The following is a 21,085-nucleotide window of genomic DNA, read 5'->3' on the forward strand; positions in this document are numbered from 1 at the left end:
ATATCAGACCTCATAATCAATCCTGAAACTGTGTGCTATGTGGAGATTTCATTGAGACATAATGATATAAACCAATATCCACACACGCGGGCCAGCTCTGCTGCTGTTTTCATGTCTTTTGGTCTTGTGGTCAAATTCCGCTCCGTAACGAAGCTCCTCCCAGGCCATTCAGTAGCTTTTCATCGTTACACTACCTTGAATTTATGAAAAGTAGATTAGAACTCAGAGACTGTTGATTTTCTCAAGATATTTTATTGTACTGTTGTACTGTAATCTAGCTCAAGATTAAACTGTAAAGTTGGAGCTCCACATCAGACATTTTGTGAAGCTATGGAGGTCAAAGGGGACGATGTTCCGGCAGAATTCACAATAGTAAACAGGTAAACCAAGGAAATGTTGCAAATTTAGTAGTGAAAACAGGAACACACTTGACCCTGACCAACCTTTTTACTGAGATAATAGACAATTCTGGTGTGACTGGAATGAATTTCCTTACTGTTTTACATCACTGTACATCGTTTTCCAGTGTTTTTATCACATTATGAGATATTTGCCATTTTTCCTTCATCTTAGTTGTTTTTCAGAGTAAATATTTTGAAACACATGCAGTCTAAATATTATGAGTAATTCCCAGTAAAGAGGAGGGAAGCAATTTAAAGCCATAATTGTGTAAAATCATGCTTTAAATGTCCCATATCGTGTAAAACGGGATTTCCCTTGCCTCATTGATTATAAAGGAGTTGGATGGTCTATCTAAACATCGTGAAAGTATCAAAACGTACAGTAGCCAACTAAATCCACACAATCCATATTAGAAAACCGAGCCTCTAAATGAACCGTTTGGACATCCGTAACTTTGTGGCGTCACAAAGGTACACATTTTTGTAAGAAATAATAGGCTAACAAAGCATTTTTTTCAAAGCAGTTGAGCGGTTGTCATTGTGTATTTACCGGAGAGTTTTCCCTACCTGTCGCTGCCAGGCTGTGGTGTCTCACATTTCACTCTTGAAACAGTTAGCCAATTAGAACAGATATTAATGAGCCTTAAAGACACAGCAACAGAAACAGCCTGTTCTTGGTAAGGCTCAGAGAGATGCTGGAAAATTAACGTGCAAAAATGGATTCAGAGTGTTTTTGGTTCATGACACCACACAAACAGCTTTTAATGGACCTCAAGACATAAAATAAAAAACTGGAAAGTATAGAATATTTAATTAAGTAAAGTAATAATTAAAGTAGTAATTAAAGTATCTTGGTTGGCTTGAGTTGTGATTGACAGAATGCAGGTCCTACAGTAACCACATTAGCTATAGAACTGGCTAGTCACAAGATAATGCAGATGTCATAAATGGTCCAAGAGTTTTGACTACTCATTTGTAGTACTCATATTTCAATACAGCTGGTTTCTGTGTCGTTCTGCTCATTCTACAGTGCAAATCTACAGTGCAAGAGTAATGAATAACTAAATTGGATTTGCATTTTGAAATTTGAGAAAAACGAAAAAATCATTGGTAGAAGACTGTGTACACAACAGCCTTAGCTCGGTAAAGGACTACAATTTAGAAGGTCCTTTACGCCACAGTGCCATTTTCAGTCAACTGGCCATTTCTCGCCTATAAAAATTGTTTTCTGCTGGATTGTAACCAATTGTACAGCATTTTACACATTTCCCAGGAGTGAATGCTTGAAAGAACAATGGATCAGACTTACAAGGTAAGATCAAATATATTTCCAACAGCTGCGCAGGGTATTAGGATACTAGGGCTGTTATGCAGCACAGAGCAAGCTACTGTGTTAAATTGGTGCTGAGGAGAGCGTTACAGTGGAATGAACATAATAGCATAACACCTTTTCTGATCGTGTGATTGGTAGAGAGTTGGCAAGGCTTATGGGTATTGTCTGATGATAAAAAAAACATATTTTTCAACCCAGATTGATTGTGAATGCCTTGCTTCACCCCATAGGAAATTATAAGCCTACTTGATACAGATTGGCTGTCATCAACAATAGAATGAAGCTGGATGGGTGTCTAACATGGGGAAAATCACTTGTTGAACCACTGTACCATGTGCCAGCTCTATTGGTTGTAAGTTTTATTTTGGAGAGGAGCAAGCGTAAATCAGACAGGTAGTGAACCAGAAACCTTTGCTTTATTTTCATTTCATTTCACCTTTATTTATTCAGGGAGGACCAGTTGAGAACAAGCTCTCTTTTTCAATGATGCTCTTTTTCAGCTGATCGACATGACAGGCAAAGAAAAGAGAAGGGTCCATCTGCAGCCTGCAGACTCCCTACAAGACACAGCCCCACATGCTACGTCAGTACAAGAAACGCCCCTCACCCGCTACTACAAGAAACGCCCCCTCAGAGGAGGCAGAGGAGATCACTAGAAGCTAACTGGCTATCAAAAGACCGCTGATTCTATGCTATTTGGTTAGCAACTTAACTTAGCTAAGTCAACTCTGATGCTATGCTATGTGGTTAGCAAGTTATATCAATGACAAGTGAAAAACAATCATTTTCATAGGAAATAATGTTTTTTGCCTTCTGCAAAGTAAAGCTGCGTGAAACTAGCCACAATAACGAAACTCACTTCTGGTAGAATTTCTTAGCCTTCAAAATAAAAGTCTTGATGTTTCAACGAAATGGTATTTCTCTTGTTGATAATAAATTAAAACATGTTAATCACAGAACCCCCTCCAAGAAACTGTGATAGTGACAATGCAGATGCGGTTGATGTATAAACTGCATTAATTCACACAGAAAGAGGAAAAAAAGTACACATTCAGCTAGTGTGGCTGGGAAAACTACATTTTGTGCCTCCTTGAAATGGGAAAGTTTAATGAATGAAATTGAATGAAATTGAATCTGCAGGAGGAGAGGGATAAGAAAATGTATAGATATTAAGAAACCTATCGTCATAAGTGTGGGGGCCTTTGTATATTCTTACTTCTTGTATCAAGAGCTCTATCAGTGAATTAAGTAGGGCTATACAATTAGACTACTTCAATCACAATTTGTTTTTTGGTGGTGGGGTTATTCTTTAGTTATTTAGGATTAGCCCAATTGTAAACTAAGAGTTTTTAAACTAAAGAAATGTTTGTTTTTTTTGTTCTACATTGTTATTTCAAAATACATTTATTTGACATTTTCAATTCCAAGTTCTATGCAAAGTACTCTGTTATATCAAAGTGACAAGGAAATGATACTATTAATTACAATAAAACTCTACAGCATGCCCCCTACCTTTCTATTTGTTATGCCAGCTCAGCATTAATTGATTCATGGACATTAAAGGGGGATTTCTGTAGTCAGAAAGCCTACGTCGTCCTCTTAAACATTTTGCTACATTATTAAATTATTAGTTACAGAGATTTCACGATTCACAACTGTGTTTTTAGTGCCATCCTCGTAGGGACTTTCATTTTGAAAAGAAAATGCGCTTCGGCGACAAAACTGGAAATTTAATTTTGGGCAGCTTCACGGTACTGCAAAGTTCCACTGTCCGACCCATTTCTCCACCATAGTCCCAGGGGGCGTTTCTTGTACTGACGTAGTCGGTGGGGGGGGGTGTTTCTTGTACTGACGTAGTCGGTGGAGGCGTGTCTTGTAGCGAGTCTGCAGGCTGCAGATAGACCTACTTGAAAGAAAACGTTTCCCTAATGGAAGGTGGCTGACGGACCTGTGAGACATTCAAAGAAATTTACTGCAAGGCCGCGAGTTTCAAAACAAAGTCCGGGGATTTTTCAGCTCTAAAGCCAACAATACAGTAGAGTAAAACCTCTGTAGAGTAGAATGGAGTTCCACCACAGTATGGTGCTTTTTTCCTATCATTATTCAAGAGCGTGGTCTTTCAATTTGAGAGCATGATTTATTGATTTCATTAAATCATTAGATCATGGATTATTAAATCATGCTCTCAAATTGAAAGACCACGCTCTTGAATAAAGATAGGAAAAAAGCTCCATACTACAGCACCACACCAACATTTAAAACGAAAGTATCCCGGAGCCACTTCTCAAACTGATAGTAGTTGGTGAGTAACGTTGTTTATGCTACCTGGCTATCGGTGACGGAGTAACATGACTACAGACCTTACTGAAGCTCTGGCTAGTTATGCTTAGGTAACTACTGACCTGAGAGGATAAATATAACTGACAGCTCTCATCTCCAAACAAAACTTTTTCATAAAACTTAGCCATAAATCCACAGTCTGCTATTTTCTTTGCCACTAAATTCATATTTATGTGAAGAGTATTTTATAATTTTGAATTTAACAAAGGTGCTCAAATAACAGTTACACAATGTTAAAGAACAAGCCCACAGTTAAAGTAGTAAATTCATCTGGTCTGTCACCTCTACTTGTTATATACTTGTCTATTACTGAATAAAATTCATCAATACATTTCTGTATTATCAACACCTAAGACAATATTATTCTATCATAACATACAAAGGTGTATAGATGATTTTCTCCTTGAAGTCTTGACAGAAAGCATCCTCCACCTGCTCCTCGAAGACTTGAGAGCTCAATAAAGCTTTAAATTTTGAGCCGCTTGATTCAGTTTTATTTTGTTATGACTAATGTAACTAAGAAAATAATCATTAGATTAATCGATTAATCAAAAAAATAGTCGACAGATTAATCGACTACCAAAATAATCGTTAGTTGCAGCCCTATAAGACACAAGTTACAACTGACAAATGAGACGACAGACATCAGCTCATAGGACACACGTACATTCAGATTGCATAGTATCATACAGAAGATGTTTAAAATGATCAAATGGAATCAAGCTATTAAATTTTAGCAAGCTCTGCAGGCTATTCCACTTATGTGAGGCATAATAATCAAATGCCATTTTTCCTAGTTCTGTGCTGACACGAGTGTGGTACATACTTGCAAAAAACTGGTTAGATAACCAGGCAATTTATAAACAGAATGCAGTGCTGCTCCCTTCTCAAAGCCAATGCCAAGCCAGTCTTAATTGTTCTCCAGAATTTTGCTGGATTTCTGCTACATTCTGATAAGGTAGAGACATAAAAAGATAATTTGGCTTTTAGTATCATTGCAAGGCACTTATTTTGAAGGTGACGAAAATGCTGCCAGTCTGAACCCAACCCAGAAGCATGCGCTTTGCTCCAAGAGATGTCCCTAGCCTGTAACATCTCTGAGATATCAGAGAAAAACCAGGGGTTACTTCTGTTCTTTATTCTCAGTTTCTTAAAAGGGGCGTGTTTATCTGCGACAGAGTTAAAAACCTTGATAAAATAGTTTAAAGCTATACGATGGTCAGGGATAGCAGTCGTATAAGTGATGTCACTGAAATACAAGTCATGTAAAAAAGCTTGTTCCACAAAATGTTTCAAATTTCTTTTTATTATAATATGAGATTGAGACTTTTGATGTCTAGTTTCTCTGACACAGGCTATTGGCCAGTGGTCACTAAAATCGAGTGGGTGAACACCGCTAGATTTAAAATTGTGTGGCCTGTTTGTTAAAATAATATCCAGTAGGGTGGCTTTCTCAGGATTCTTCAGGAGGTGAAGAAATTTGCTGTGTGAGGTTCAAATTGTTACACAAGTCTTTTAAGACATCAGACGCATTAGAAAACCAGTCAAGGTTAAGATCCCCCATTAATAAAATTTCAGAATTTTCCGGTAAAGATATCAATTTAACTATATTATCAATCACGCTAGACTGTACAGAAGGTGGACGGTAGGCCCCTATAACCAACAACCTTCCACAGTTGTCACTGTTCCCCAAACAAACACTTAAGGCTAAATATTCAAAGCACTTTAGCTGGCTTTGTTTATAAGAAGAAATCAGAGGTAAGATGCCCCCTCCTGTCTCAGCTGTCACGGAGTTCCAGAATACTTGCATTGCAGTTTTTTTTTTTTGGGGGGGGGGGGGGGCATTTCACAGCAGAGAGAGACAGAAATGACAGGGCAGAGACAGGGGATGATATGCAGCAAAAGGCACAGGCCGGACTCAAACACTTGCCACTGCAACTACGACTCAGCCCAAACGGAACGTGCTCCACTGGTTAACCCCCGGGGCACCCTGGAACTTCTTTTTAAATAGATTGGTATAAGCATTCAAATGCCACTTTGTAAAACATGATTGTTGGCTTCTCATTCACAGTGATGGCTGACCATTACCGACCAAATCAGAAGTCTCGCGAGTTGGTTTCTATGCCGTTGGAGTTGAATCTGAGCACATGAGCCTGAGAGGTATGCCAAAACTGATTTAAAAATATCCTTAATCATGGCCCATGCATGTAAAAATAGTCAGAATAAACAATAAACACATAAAATGAAAAATGGAAAAAAATACACAAAAAACTCAAATCACCCTGAATTTGTCCTTTAAGTTCAGCAAATTTACAGGGCACAAGTTCCAGGGTTAAAGGAATAGTTCACCCAAAAATGAAAATGAAATGATCTACTCTCCCTCATCCCAGCTGACACTCTGGTTAAGTTTGTTAGTCCATAAAACACTCCCGGAGCTTCCCAGCACAACTTCGTAGCAGCGTTCTCCAAAACAAGTACAGATCCTGTACAGGCCCATGGCACGTGTATTGAATTCCACTAGCTGCGGCCACACTGATCCATTGGAAAACTGACAGAATTATTGACGGATAGATTTCTGTCCATTCGGCTGTTTTGGAATGTCAACATGGTGGGAGAGGCAGAAATACAGTAGCTTAGCTTCGCTCATAACGGTGCTACTTCATAGAAACAAGTTAAATTCACTTGAACACATTGTTTTATCACTCACATTGGGTTGAAAATAGGAAACAAAGAATCTAGTTTCTTCTTTCTCGACATTTTCACAACACAATCTGTCAGCTCCGTGGCTCAGATTAAACTGTCTGTGCTTGTCATTTGATTATGCGTTTCTTTAATGTGGCCCGGCATCCCGGTTGAGTGGAGTTTTCCGTTTTTAAGCACTGTGATTGGCCCAAAGGTCCAAAAACTGCCCAGCCGGAAAACTGTTTAAGCTCCTAAAACAGGTACAACCACCGGTACTGCTGTGTATTTATTTTTTCAGAACCGGAATGCGTGTTACGTTGTCAAATTCACTCCCGGAATGGCGTACCGGTGTGTTCCAGCCCAATGACCCCCTTGATATGGCCTAGATTTGTTTCCTCTGTCAAGAGACTCAGGGCCATGTCTTAGTCAAAGACACCCTCTAGAGGCCATCTCACTAAGCGACATCACAAAGCGTTACCCGACTATATCCGAATATACCAGACTGTTCAGTCGAACTAGCTGGCTTCACGCTAGTGCGGGTGGACAGGGAGAAACAAAGCGGTAAGAAGAAAGGAGGAAGTCTAGCCGTCTTTGTTAACTCCAGATGGTGTAACCCAGGACACATTACTGTGAAGGCACGCATCTGTACTCCAGATATTGAGCTGTTGGCTGTGGGTTTGAGGCCATACTATCAGCCTCGAGAGTTTTCACATGCCAACACCCCAGCGCCTTCATGACAATCAATGGAGACTTCAACCATGTCCCGCAGTCTTTCAGGAGACTGAACCCTGACTGACTTCACACAGTATGTGACCTGCAAAACAAGGGAGGACAAGATCTTGGACCTGCTTGGACCGCTCAACAGCTCAACATCAGGAAGACCAAGGAGCTGGTGGTGGACTTTCGAAGAAGCAGGAAGCCCCCAAACCCTGTCACCATCCAGGGGGAGGAGGTGGAGATGGTGAACTCCTATCGGTTCTAGGAGTGCAGCTCAACAACAAGCTGGACTGGTCGCACAACACTGAGGCCCTCTACAGGAAAGGACAGAGCAGGCTGTATTTCCTGAGGAGACTCAGGTCCTTCAATGTGTGCAACAGGCTGCTGCAGATGTTCTACCAGTCTGTGCCAGTCAGTGCCAGTGCACTCTTCTTTGCTGTGGTGTGCTGGGGAGGCGGCATCAAGGCAGGAGAAGCCAACAAACTCAACAAGCTGGTGAAGAAGGCTAGCTCTGTCGTGGGGCTCAAGCTGGACAGTCTGGAGGCAGTGGCAGAGAGAAGAACCCTCTCACCCTCTCTACGACTAGGTGAGTCCCACGCTGCAAGACGGAGTGCCTCAAGCGTTCCTTTGTGCTGGTGGCCATCGGACTGTTTAATATCATCCGCAACCCCTGCACCAGTCAGCTGTGACCATCTCCCACCAGCCCCAGCTACATATTTGTAAAGAAAACAGAGGAAAATATAGCCTACAACCTAATTTATAGATGTGTGCGTTGACATCCTTTTCCTGCAAGCCTGATTTTTATTCTAGTGCAACTAAATAGATTTCCATGTTGTCACCAAATCGTACAGTAATGTGGGAATAAGAATAACACACATCAGATAATAAATTAGACCTACTCATGTGTGATCAATCAATAAGCTATTATGGCTTACAATATATAGCAGTGCATAATGACTGTGCGTAATGGTACAGTGGCTGCTTTGGTGCTGTTAGAGGACGGTTAAATCTACACAGTGTTATGAGTCTGGCCCAGGTGATGCCAGCTCTGGTGTGCTAGTCAGCATGTGTTTGTGACAGCAGTAATGCTGACTTTGTTTTTTGCATTAAATCAAAAGTGGCAAAAACAAGAAAACAACTTGTTTTTGTTTTCTCGTTTTCTAACAAGACGCAGAAATGAAAATATTACTCAAAATCTCCTTGTCTTGTTTATATTGGAAAACCAAAACACAACTTGATTATTTGATTTTCCCTGTTCCCCTCCAGTTGCTGGATGATGCCTTTAAAATGGCCCTTGAAGAACTCTTGCAAAAGACTCTTCCCAAAAAGAAGAGCCATTCAGTAATGTTCAGCATTACATACACCCCAAATGCTCACAAATTGGGCACTATTGTAAAAACAAGCACAGATCCTGTACAGACCCACGGCGTGTGTGTTCAATTCAATTCAATGCACTGAAGCATTACGACATTACAGTTAAATAATTCCACTAACATCACTTAAATACCACAGGTAACAACGTTACCTAACGTTAAAGTTTATAGGGCAACAGAAGACGTGGATGTATGTACATTGACGACAGAGAGTGGGACTAAGTGTGGGAGCAATGCTCGGCTATAGCCCCAATGATCCAACTCACCGTTACCGAGAGCTTCATCTAGCGACGCCTTCCAAACCGCCTGCTCCTTGGGGCCGAGCTGAGGACACAGAGCGGGGTGTGGCTTTATCTATTTAAGTGAAGGCAGTTTGTTATTTTTGGTGCTTCCATTCATGCCTTAGGTGAAAACTGTATTTATTTTTGGTGCTTCTGCCTTAAGTGGAAGCTACATTTGTTATTTTTGGAATATGTAATATGTGTGGCAAATGAATTAAACTTGGAGCCAAGAACACACTGAAGTCTCTATCTGATCAATACTCCATGGTTTATTATGATATATGAGAGTACAAAGACATGAGACATCTCTCTGGAATTGGAGAGTAGCTGTGTTAACTTTATAATGACGTCTTCCAAAGACATACAGTCAACTCCTAAAACAGTGTTCACACAGTGCTTCTGTCACATATGTTCTTGCGACCCAAGTTGTTGCAGTGACTTACACACACATGCCCTCTCCTGACGCATGACATCCACAGAACAAACAGCACGTAGGCCTATATATGAAACATATTTACATAACCATTGATAGCCTCCTGAAAGATCTAACACATTGCACTGCAAAATTATGTTATATATTTAATCATTTGTTGTATTTTGTCCGAAATATCGCTCTACAGTGTGAATTTCACTAGTCATCGGACGTCTGGATTTTAAGTTTTCTGAGAAACGAGCTGAGCAAATGTCTTGCGGCAGCTCGGCTAGCAGCCGCTCCCCAAACAGCATCAGCGAAACACTGATTTTTAACGAGGAACTGTTTTATTCAGTGTTTTTACCGGTTTTAATCACCGGGTTCGTTCATTTTTGCCAAGAGCCGAGCTGTTCGCAGAGGTTTCCTCCACTCAAAAATGAACGAACCCGGTGATTAAAACCGGTAAAAAACCGGTTTCACTCAGTGTGCACTGTAGTCAGCTTCTTCTGGTTTGGATTAGGATTCCTTATTGAAGGAATCCTAATCCAAACCAGAAGAAGCTGACTACAGTGCACACTGAGTGAAACCGTACATCTGTGCCTATTTCAAGAGCTGGATCACCGCAGCCGGGCCCGTCTGGGCCCGTTGCCGCCTACGGATCATCTCACTAGCCTGACTGCCTGCGACATACTACAGTATACATCATTTTCCCTGCTGGAAAAGGAGAAGGATAACCTGGTAAAGAGAAGGATAACCTGGTAAATCTCCTTACCTACTTTGATGATCTTGTCTCTCCGACCGTCCGACTGAAGTCTCCTCTCGAAGAATGGCTAAGACATCAGCAATCTCAGACATAAAAACTGAGCTGCAATCCATAGAGCTTCTCATCATGGAACTTCTCCAGCGACAAACAGAGCTCTCTTCTCAATTAGCCTATCTAGAACAGCCGGGCTGTCACTCCCCGTTGGTCTCGGAAATCATGCCACAATGGGGTGGCACTAGCCCTGTTCCCAGTTGCTCCTCCTGGGCAACGATGGTGAAAGGCAAGAGGAAGTTTTCCCTTCCTCTCTATGATCCACATGGAGAAGATAACTCTCTTCAGCTCTTCAACCACTTTGCTCCTTTGGCTGAGGTCACTGACGACCCAGCTTCCCCATCCTCCCACGCTCTCGAAGCCAATCGAATTACAACATCTTCCAAAAGGCGCTACTCGCCTAACATGTCCAACTCCCGGGATAGCTCTCCTATTGGCAAACGTCCCCGATTATCAGCCTCAGCATCCGTGGGTAGTATTAGTCCCAGAGATAACTCTATTCATGCACCCGGTGGCGCTGCAGGTACAGTCAACGCCTCCCTTTCCACACCGCTGTCTGACCACGAAGCCACCTCCTCCAGCAATGCTAATGAGGCTAATACAGCTAGCGCAGTGATTGCTAATCTCCAGCTTCCACCCAAACTCTCCGTGTATAGTGCCACTGGAAACTGTAATAACCTCGAAGTTCTGGTTCTAGGCGACATTATCAGATTTGTGGACCTACCCGGTGCCGTAACATACTGCCTTTCTGGTGGCAAAGTAGCAGACTTTATTGAACTCGCACCAACGCTGATTGATCTTCACCCCTCGGTTCACACAGTCATAGTGCATGCAGGAACAAATGACGTCATGGCCAGACAATCAATCAAACTCCAGAGGGACATTGAATCATTGGCATTAACTATTGAGAGCCTGGGCAAACACTGTCACCTATCTGGTCCTATTCCCACCATGTCAACCAGATCTGAACGTTTCAGTCATCTTTTTAGCCTCCATCAGTGGTTGCAAAACTTCTGTACAGCAACAGGTTATGGTTTTATCAGCAATTTCGACACGTTTTGGTCTAAGTGTGATTTGTATAAATCTGATGGCTTACACCCAAATTGGATGGGGTCCAGTAAACTGATGTCAAATTTTATCAAATACATAGCTTTTAACTCTTTCTGACCCACATCCCAGCATGACCCTAAAGACCTCTCCTGGACTCTAAACACTCCCACTCTTGTTAGAGAGGGTCCTGCTGTTTCAAATGTTTCAAATGATAAAACCTCAAATGATTGCTGCCAAGTCCCAGAATATCCCCACAGTATTGATAACTATTTACTCCACAACTATAGTCATATCCCTGTCATAATCAGTGACAACCAGGATGTTAATCATAAGAACCACAACTTTCAAAATCAGAATAACATTATCCACATTAAGCCCTCCTCTTTTCCATCCCCTGCCATTTCTGCCAGTTCCTCTTTGTGGTCGGCTCTTCTCAATATGAGATCACTTGTTAACAAGTCTTTTTTATGTAACGATTTTATTCTTTCAAATGATCTAGATCTCTTCATGATCATAGAATCTTGGCTGTCACCAAATGATCATGTTCCCCTACTTGAAGCCAGCCCACCTGGTTATTGTTTTTTAAACCAGCCCAGACAAACAGGCAGGGGTGGTGGGGTTGCCCTTTTATATAAAAATAGTTACAAATGCTCCAGCATTGATTTGGGGCCGTTTAGCACTTTTGAAGCCCTTCCTTTCCTGATTAAAGGAAATTCTCCTTATCTATGCTTGATAATATATAGACCACCTAGATATGATCCCAGCTTTATAAATTAATTTGCTGAATTGCTGTCCTCAATTCTGCGTAGATTTGACAAGTTTCTGATCCTTGGAGACTTTAATATCCATGTCTGCTGCCCTGACGACCCCCTGGGCCTGGAGTTCTTAAATCTTATTGAGTCTTTTAACCTATCACGTGCTCTGACTGGACCTACTCATTCAAAAGGTCATACTCTGGATCTAGTCCTATCCCATGGTATAACGATTCCGGATGTTGAATGTGTGGATGCCTGTAACTCTGACCACCAATGCCTTATGTTTAACATGGTGTTGCCTTGTGCTACCTGCATCACAGTCCCCAAAACTAGATCTAGAACTTTTAACTCATCCTCTGCTGCTAAATTTAATACTGCCTTCAACATTCCCACTAGCTTCTCTGGCTCACCTCTTTCTGCAAGTGAGCTGTTGAATAATTTTAATGATATGTGTTCCTCCATCTTAGATGAAATCGCTCCTTTCAAGACCAGAAAATCTAGTCGCCCCTCGATGCCCTGGATAAATGAAAATATTCGGGTGCTGAAACAAAAATGCCGCAAGGTGGAGCATTTGTGGAAATCATCAAAACTCACAGTTCACCTGGAACATCTTAGGTCTCTTCTTAAGACTTGTAATACAGAGGTTAAAAATTCTAGATCTGCATACTTTGCTTCTCTAATTGAAAACAATCTGTCCAACCCAAGAATGTTGTTCAACATTGTGAGCAGTGTCATTGATCCTTCCCCGGGCCAGATATTAGATGCCACCCCTGAGAAATGCGACGAATTTCTTTCCTTCTTTACCCAGAAGGTCTCAATTATTAGAAGTGGCATTTCTCCCCCAGATTCTCCAATTACTGTTGAGAAGCCCTGTGCAGTTTCCCTCTGCTCATTAAATCCAATCTCTCCATCTTCACTGACTGATATGATAATGAAAATGAAACCCTCAACATGTCCTTTAGATATTCTTCCTGTAAAATTTCTAAAGGACATTTTTACTACAGTTTCCCCCTCTATTCTGCAAATTTTAAACTGCTCTCTGTCGACAGGTTCTGTTCCTGAATTTTTTAAAACTGCTCTTGTTCAACCTCTTTTAAAAAAGCCGTCTCTTGATTCTCTTCTCTTCTGATCTTAACAATTTTAGGCCTATTTCTAAGCCCCCATTTTTAGCTAAGGTTTTAGAAAAGGTTGTAGCAGATCAACTGCTTGCTTTTATTCATGAAAATAATATTTTTGAGAAATTCCAATCTGGTTTTAGAAAAAACCATAGTACTGAAACTGCGCTTCTTAAAGTCATAAATGACTTATTGCTATCAGCTGATGCTGGCCATAAATCCATTCTTGTTCTCCTGGACCTAAGTGCAGCATTTGATACCATTGACCATGATATCCTCTTGGACCGTCTTGAGAACTGGGTTGGTATCAGTGGCACTGCTCTGAAATGGTTCAGGTCCTACCTAAAAGACAGACGTTTCTGTATTGGTATCTCTGATTCTAGGTCAGCTACAACGGGTGTTCACTGCGGGGTGCCCCAAGGCTCGGTGCTAGGTCCAATCCTCTTTTCCATTTACATGCTCCCTCTAGGCCACCTTATACGTAGACATAATATCAGTTTCCATTTTTATGCAGACGATACTCAGATCTATCTAAACTGTGACCCTGAAAACAACTTTCAGAACAATGTCAACCTGCTAAACTGTCTGCATGACATCCACAAGTGGATGTCACAAAATTTCCTGCAGTTAAACGCTGATAAGACAGAGATATTGATCATAGGTCAAGAGTGCTAACAACCAAATTTCGAACAGTCTTGGTTCACTATCTCATTCAATAACTCAGCATTGCAGAAATCTTGGTGTCATTTTTGATCAAAACCTCAGCCTAGATAAACATGTTATTTCAATGGTTCAATCCTGCTTTTATCATCTCAGAAACATTTCAAGGATTAGACCATTTCTTTCTGCCAAAAATCTGGAAACTGTCATTCACGCTTTCATAACCAGTCGATTGGACTACTGTAATTCCCTGCTCTCTGGCATCAGCAAAAAATCCCTCTCCCGCCTCCAGCTCATCCAAAACTCTGCTGCCAGGATTTTAACTCGGTCTAGAAAACATGATCACATTTCACCGATCCTGGCTTCCCTACACTGGCTACCTGTTGCTTTTAGAATTGATTTTAAGATTTTATTGATTACTTACAAAGCCCAGAGAGGCCTTGCCCCAAGCTATCTATCAGATCTCTTATTGCCCTATGTCCCTTCCCGCTCCCTGAGATCATCGGATACGTCGTTACTTGTTCCAAAGTCCAGATTGATACACAGAGGGGATAGAGCCTTTGCAGTCAGGGCTCCTAGACTTTGGAACGACTTGCCTGAGGAGATCAGGGCTGCAAACTCTGTATCGTCTTTTAAATCACTGTTAAAAACCCACTTGTTTAAAATTGCTTTTTGGTGATTTCATTATATTTTATGGCATTTTAGTTCATTTTACTCTATTTGTGTTTTTATAATGTGATTAGTTTTTATGGCTTTTAGTTTGTTTTATTCTCTTTGCATTTTAAATGTGTCTGTTTTTATTGTAACTTTGTAACTGTGTTTTGAAAAGTGCTATATAAATAAAGTTATTATTATTATTTCTTTAAAACTATAAAATTAACCTACTTAACTCTTATTTTACTCTTATTTTTAACGAGTACACGTTTTCAACTAGTAAACTTGCTACCTACCTCACTTGTCATTGGGGGACATGTAACCTTCAGCGGGAGAAAAATGTGGCAAAGCGAGACTGGTAACTGGCAATATTTCGCTGTAGGTACGTTTATTGGTACGACTTTAACATACGGTACTGAAAGAACAGGGTAGCTGCTGGGTATTGCAAGACGAATGCGAGTACCGTCAATAGAACTTGCAGAAGTTACCTGGTGGTTAGTGCGCATTAATCGGAGTTAGACAGTAGTTACAGTTACATCTCCCAGGAGGTATCACTCAGTTTCTTTTATTATTATCAGTACCGACCTTATAATTATCAACTGCTACCCGGTCCTTACAGGACATTTAGATAATTTCATTCAAATTCAATTTATCAGAGTTATAGCTATGCCTAACAGAAGTTATAATGTAGCTATCAGTACCTACCCGGTCCTTACAGGAGATTAATGAGTTTTAAGAGAAGAATCCGTGTGGCTCTTTTTCAAACGTCAAATCATTTTCAGTTGTTTCACTGCAGCTAGGCTACCATGTAACTTCACCAGGTGAGCACCGTATACTAAGTAACATCATGCCTATAACTGATAGCTTACCATGTCTTGTGGAAAAAGTTCTACAGAGAATACCTGGCTGTAGTCGGTGTTGTTTTTCCTGCACCAGTGTCAACGGATTTCAAAGACATCAGAAAATAGGAAGAGAGAAAATCTGTACTTTTGGTATTCTGCTTTTTATCCGTAAGTTGTCTAACTTCATTGACTTGTAGCAAGTTGCGAACCCTCAATGTCAGAGAGGTATGTCCTCACTATTTTTTCCTGTTCTAGGTAAGAAATTAGTGTTTTTCCTTGGAAAATTTCACATTGTGCACATTACTTGTAGACTATTTTTCATTTTATGGTTTATCTAATTTTGTATTTATTTTTTATCATTTTACCTTCAGCTATTTTGTTAGAATATGAACCCTGTGTCCTTACTATTTTTTAATGTTTTAAGTAAAAAATAAAACAACTGAACCTAACACTGTGTGCAAACTTGACCATTATTCCATGTTTATACATTTAAATGTAAGCATTGAAAATGTGTGGGTTAGATGTTGTTTTAATTTAAATATGAAATATGCTGAACGACTTCACTACAGTATACAGCGCTCAAAGGCCGAAATTACTGTACAATGTCTGGTAAACTGCTTGCAATAGTCCATCACCACAACATGGATCCCACACGGGGGCTTTTTCCACAGGACATGGTAAGTTATCGGTTATAGGCATGATGTTACTGTGAAAATACTGGGGAAGGTTTGCTTGAGTATACGGTGCTCACCTGGTGAAGTTACATGGTAGCTGCAGTGAAATAACAGAAAATGATTTGACATTTTGAAAAAGAGCCACATGGATTCTTCTCATAAAACTCATTAATGTCATGTAAGGACTGGACAGGTAGGCTACTGTAAGGACTGGATAGATGCTATGAAACTACTGGGATTGGTCACACATGGATTCTTCTCGTAAAACTCATTAATCTCTTGTAAGGACTGAGTAGTTACTATGAAACTACTGGGAATGGTTTGCTTTAGTATACAGTGCTCACCTGGTGAAGTTACATGGTAGCTGCAGTGAAATAACTGAAAATGATTTGACGTTTGAAAAAGAGCCACACGGATTCTTCTCATGAAACTCAATCTCCTGTAAGGACCGGGTAGGTACTGATAACTACATGATACCTTCTGTTAGGCATAGCTATAACTCTGATTACCTCTGAGGTTCTTCACTGGGAAATTATCCAAATGTCCTGTAAGGACCGGGTAGCAGTTGATAATTATAAGGTCAGTACTGATAATAATAAAAGAAACTGAGTGATACCTCCTGGGAGATGTAACTGTAACTACTGTCTAACTCCGATTAATGCGCACTAACCACCAGGTAACTTCTGCAAGTTCTATTGACGGTACTCGCATTCGTCTGCAATATCCGGCAGCTACCCTGTTCTTTCAGCACCGTAATATAAAGTCGTACCAGTTTATTTTAGCCATTAGCCTTTATGCACGGTTTGTCCTTAAGAGCTGCCGTTGCCCAGTAGCTTTGCTGTGTGTGTTTAGAAAATGTGTTGCGGTTTCTGTCACCCTCTAGTGGTCAGAAAAAAGTGTAGCTTTAAGCCACTGGGGCTGTTTAACCTTAAAATCAAGTTAAAATGTTAAAATACTCCTCCCTCAGAGTGTCTGACACTCTGAGGGAGGAGTTGTAAAGTTTGATGGCCACAGGCAGGAATGACTTCCTGTGGCGCTCTGTGGTGCATCTCGGTGGAATGAGTCTTGCACTGAATGTGCTCCTGTGCTTGACCAGCACGTCATGGAGTGGGTGGGAGACGTTGTCCAAGATGACACGTAACTTATCGTATCGGTGGTCACATCAATAGTGCACAAGGTACTAATAGAAGAGAACACCATACAGTAATTTCCAAAAGAACACACCCACATGCCATCCAAGACGCCCACAAGCACATAAACACACACACACTCTGACCCAACGTGCTGAGTGTGCATGCGTGTATGCATGCATATACTTACCTACACTACACATATACATACACATATGCTATACACATATACCCACCCACTAACAAGCAACAAAAATTTAAATACTACAAAACAAAACAAAAAAGATACCAGTGATGGGGCTCGAAACCAGGGGTCAGGGATATTAGCTGGAGGGAGGGAACACGGATGAAAAAAAAAAAAAGCAATACAATCGTTATTCTCTACAGTCTAGATTCTGGTTATATTACCACAGATATGATTGTGGTAATATAACCATTATCATATCACTAAATGTTGCAAAGCTGCTGCTTTCTCTGCTACCTGGTACAAACATGGGTATTATTATTTACAAGAAGTGTACATAAAAAATTTGACATACTTACAACACTGTAAAAGTTCTTGCTGCTTGATATTAGTTCATATTTACAAATCGTCTGGTATTTATTTGATGGTTTTCTTTACCATGTATTGAAAAACAAATCAGAATTTCCTTTTAGTACACAAGTGAGCCTTTCCAAGGATAGAATATTCATTATATTATTAAACCAGCTAGAAATTGTTGGTCTAGTATTTGAATATTTGATTGCAACCCAAGTATACATGGCAGTGGATTGAGTTCGAAAGAATTTTTGACTATGGAGTAGATATGGGTAACTACTTAAGACCAAAACTTTTGGATTATTGGACATGACCACATAAGGTGTACATAGGTTCCAGGTGCTGTTTACACTTTGAGCAGACTCTAGAGCATCCCACATCATATTTTCTCCTAATGGGTTTCATGTATTTTACTAGAAAAGGCTACATTTTCTGAAGAAAATGTAAGTGTGCTTGCTGTTGTAGCAACAGTCACTTTGACTGTTTGCAGTAGTAGCAGAGGTCACAGAGGGCCAAATAGAGAGATGGAGAGCTGTGTGTGTGTGTATTTTACACAGTGAAAATACACTGTAGATGGTCATATTGGCAGTGACTAATGACTGATATACCTCAGAAAAACTATAGAAAATCTTTAGGTGGCAGTGACTATAACAAATGACCGGACTTAAATGTTAAGGAACCAATGTCTGTGGAGCTCCCCCTGGCGTCATAAACATGATACTACAGTACAGGAAGCATCAACAGTGTCGTGAATATGATGCCAGGGGGAGCTTCACAGACATTGGTTCTTTAACATTTAAGTCCGGTCATTTGTTATAGTCACTGCCACCTAAAGATTTTCTATAGTTTTTCTAAGGTATACCGTCATTAGTCACTGCTTGCAGGCCGGGAAGCAGGCTGAGTCACATGGCAAGATGCAGGCTGGAAGCTAGCTGGCCGGTTGCTAGCAGACAAGGCTGCTTGACGGGCAAAGTAAGCAAAAAGGGAAATGGTCTGTAATCCAGTTGCAGAGGGTGTGTCTGCTGGGTCCATGACTGGCCGGATCATACTGTTACGGCTAGGCAAGTGAACCCAAGTGCAGACACAGAGACAAGAGGCTGGAGCACAGTTCAAAAGACAGTTTATTTACTGGGCTGGTAGCTGGTAGCTGGAAGCTGGAGTGAGGGCCTGGGCAGGCAGTCGGAAACCTGGAGCTGAGGATTGGCATGCAGCTGGGCCAAGGCAGGACAGGGAAAGTGCAGAGGTGAGCCAGGCAGAGCAGGCTCCAAAGAGCGGGGAGCCGAACTGATCCGACGAGGGAAGCAGGCGAGACAGGAAGGCTGGAGTCTGGTTGGCAGGCTGAACGTAGCCGAGTCCTTGGAAGAACAAAGTGTATAATCCGGCGGAGAGTGGATGGCAAACTGGGGATAATATACTGTGGGCTGATGAGCTGATGGAAAGCAGGTGAGCAGACTGGAGATGAGCAGATTACAGGCAGGTGTGCAAAAAGAGCTTGAGCTGGGAGCCAGGAGAACGAGGGGAGACCACACCCACACACAACAAGACAGAAAGAGAGAGACAGACAAAAGAGCACTGGGAACACAGGGAAAAGGAAACACAAGGAAAACACAAGGGCTAGGCAGGGATCATGACACCCTTGCCTCTTTGATTACAAAGGAGTTGGATGTGCTATCTAAACATTGTGAAAGTATCAGGGTTTAGGGTTAGGCAGGGGAATCTCTCTCCTTGTAAATAGTTCTGATGAGTTTGATCTCAGGTGTATCTCCTGCAACGCAACGTGCAACTCTCACTGCTATCACTGCCAGAATCTGCGCACAGGACCAGGCAACCATCGCAGAATCCTCTCCAATCCCGAACAGTAATTCAGTTCCAATCCAAACCCATTCAGCAATCAGTCAGTTTCCTCCAAAACTCCCGAAAACTGAAACAATGCTCTCCATGGCATGGAAACAAGTAAACCCACTGATGGGGGTAAATAGTCCATATCAAAATGTCTGTCTAAGAATAAACTTTGCTCTTCCACAGAACAACAAATTATGTCTTCTCTTGAAACTCACAGTACTGACGAAGCCTCTGTTGTTTCAGTCTATGACCATTTCCAAAACAGTAATCCGCCATTGTTCCACACCAGCAAATTATCCACAGCAGCTATGAAACGAATACTTTGTCACTTAACAAAGAGTCCACAAAACTTCAGCATGGCTTCCCGTTTCGATATCTATTTCCTATTTGAAGGTAATAATTAATTTCACTTCGGCACTAGACAACAGAGTTTTTACTCATTCCGGCCATTTTCTCATCTTCTCTCCTCTGCAACTTTTTTTTGTCACACCCCATCATGCAGATGGAGGATTCTGATAGTGAATAGCAAATACACAATCTTAACTCCTGATAGGGCAACATGCCTGTCCAAAACAACTTCACTAAGATTCAGAATGAAAGTCTATAGGAATACTTGAATACCCTACACATGCTTTGGTACTTGGCTTGAGCAGTTGTGAGCTAGTTGTGTTGGCTCAGTTGTTTGGACATATTCTTGTATGTATATTTGTATATTGTATATTTACCTACCTGTGACATACTTACCTCTGTATACTCCTGCTTTTCTTTTTCTCATTTCAATCACCTTGAATAAAAGGAGCTTAAACGGTACATCCTGACTCTGTTTCTTTTGAGGGGAGTTTGGCTGTCTGTTTAGCTGCGTACACATACACAAGTAGTGACAACGGAATACTTACGTATATTTACAACATTATTTAGCACAAATCTTTACTCCAGCCATTTTCAAAAACGTTCATGCTTGCACGCACCCAGAGCTTGCACATTCATGTGACTCTTCCCCCTGTGTTTACACCCCTAGACATAGGTCTAAGTCACAGAAACTGAAAGAATTCTGCTTAAAGTCACTTATAACAGAATACACAGAACAGAGTACAACATTAGTATTACTACTGGAGGTCTGGTAATGTAGTTTTTACCTGAGTGATTTTAATCTTGTTCTTTATCAACTCTATTTGTGATTATTACAGAGCGCGCGTCCCTGTGGGAGTACTGTTACCAAGCAATTTTCAAATAAATGGTAATAATAACATTAAAAGTATGTTTACTGCTTATTTACTAATATCTAATGAGTTACTAATAAGTAATTAGGTACTTGAAAGCCCATACAAGATAACTGTAATTGTTTGTAGACTTTCTTTTTTGACTTGTTTTGACGTTTAACAGAAATTCTAAAAGCCCTACAAATGTTTTACAACTCTATATGATAGTAATAAAAGCAGGTTTACAACTTACTTCATATTACCAAAAGATTG

At 40.8% G+C, this 21,085-nt stretch overlaps 1 protein-coding gene across 1 annotated transcript in view; it reads left to right on the forward strand.

Moving 5' to 3' along the window:
* Window positions 1–21,085, forward strand: part of LOC144542316 (uncharacterized) — a 30,503-nt gene that overhangs the window by 1,287 nt on the left and 8,131 nt on the right. The gene's annotated exons all lie outside the window — the stretch shown is intronic.

This window comes from Centroberyx gerrardi, chromosome 14 (assembly GCF_048128805.1).
Source record: "Centroberyx gerrardi isolate f3 chromosome 14, fCenGer3.hap1.cur.20231027, whole genome shotgun sequence".
Lineage (NCBI taxonomy): Eukaryota > Metazoa > Chordata > Actinopteri > Beryciformes > Berycidae > Centroberyx > Centroberyx gerrardi.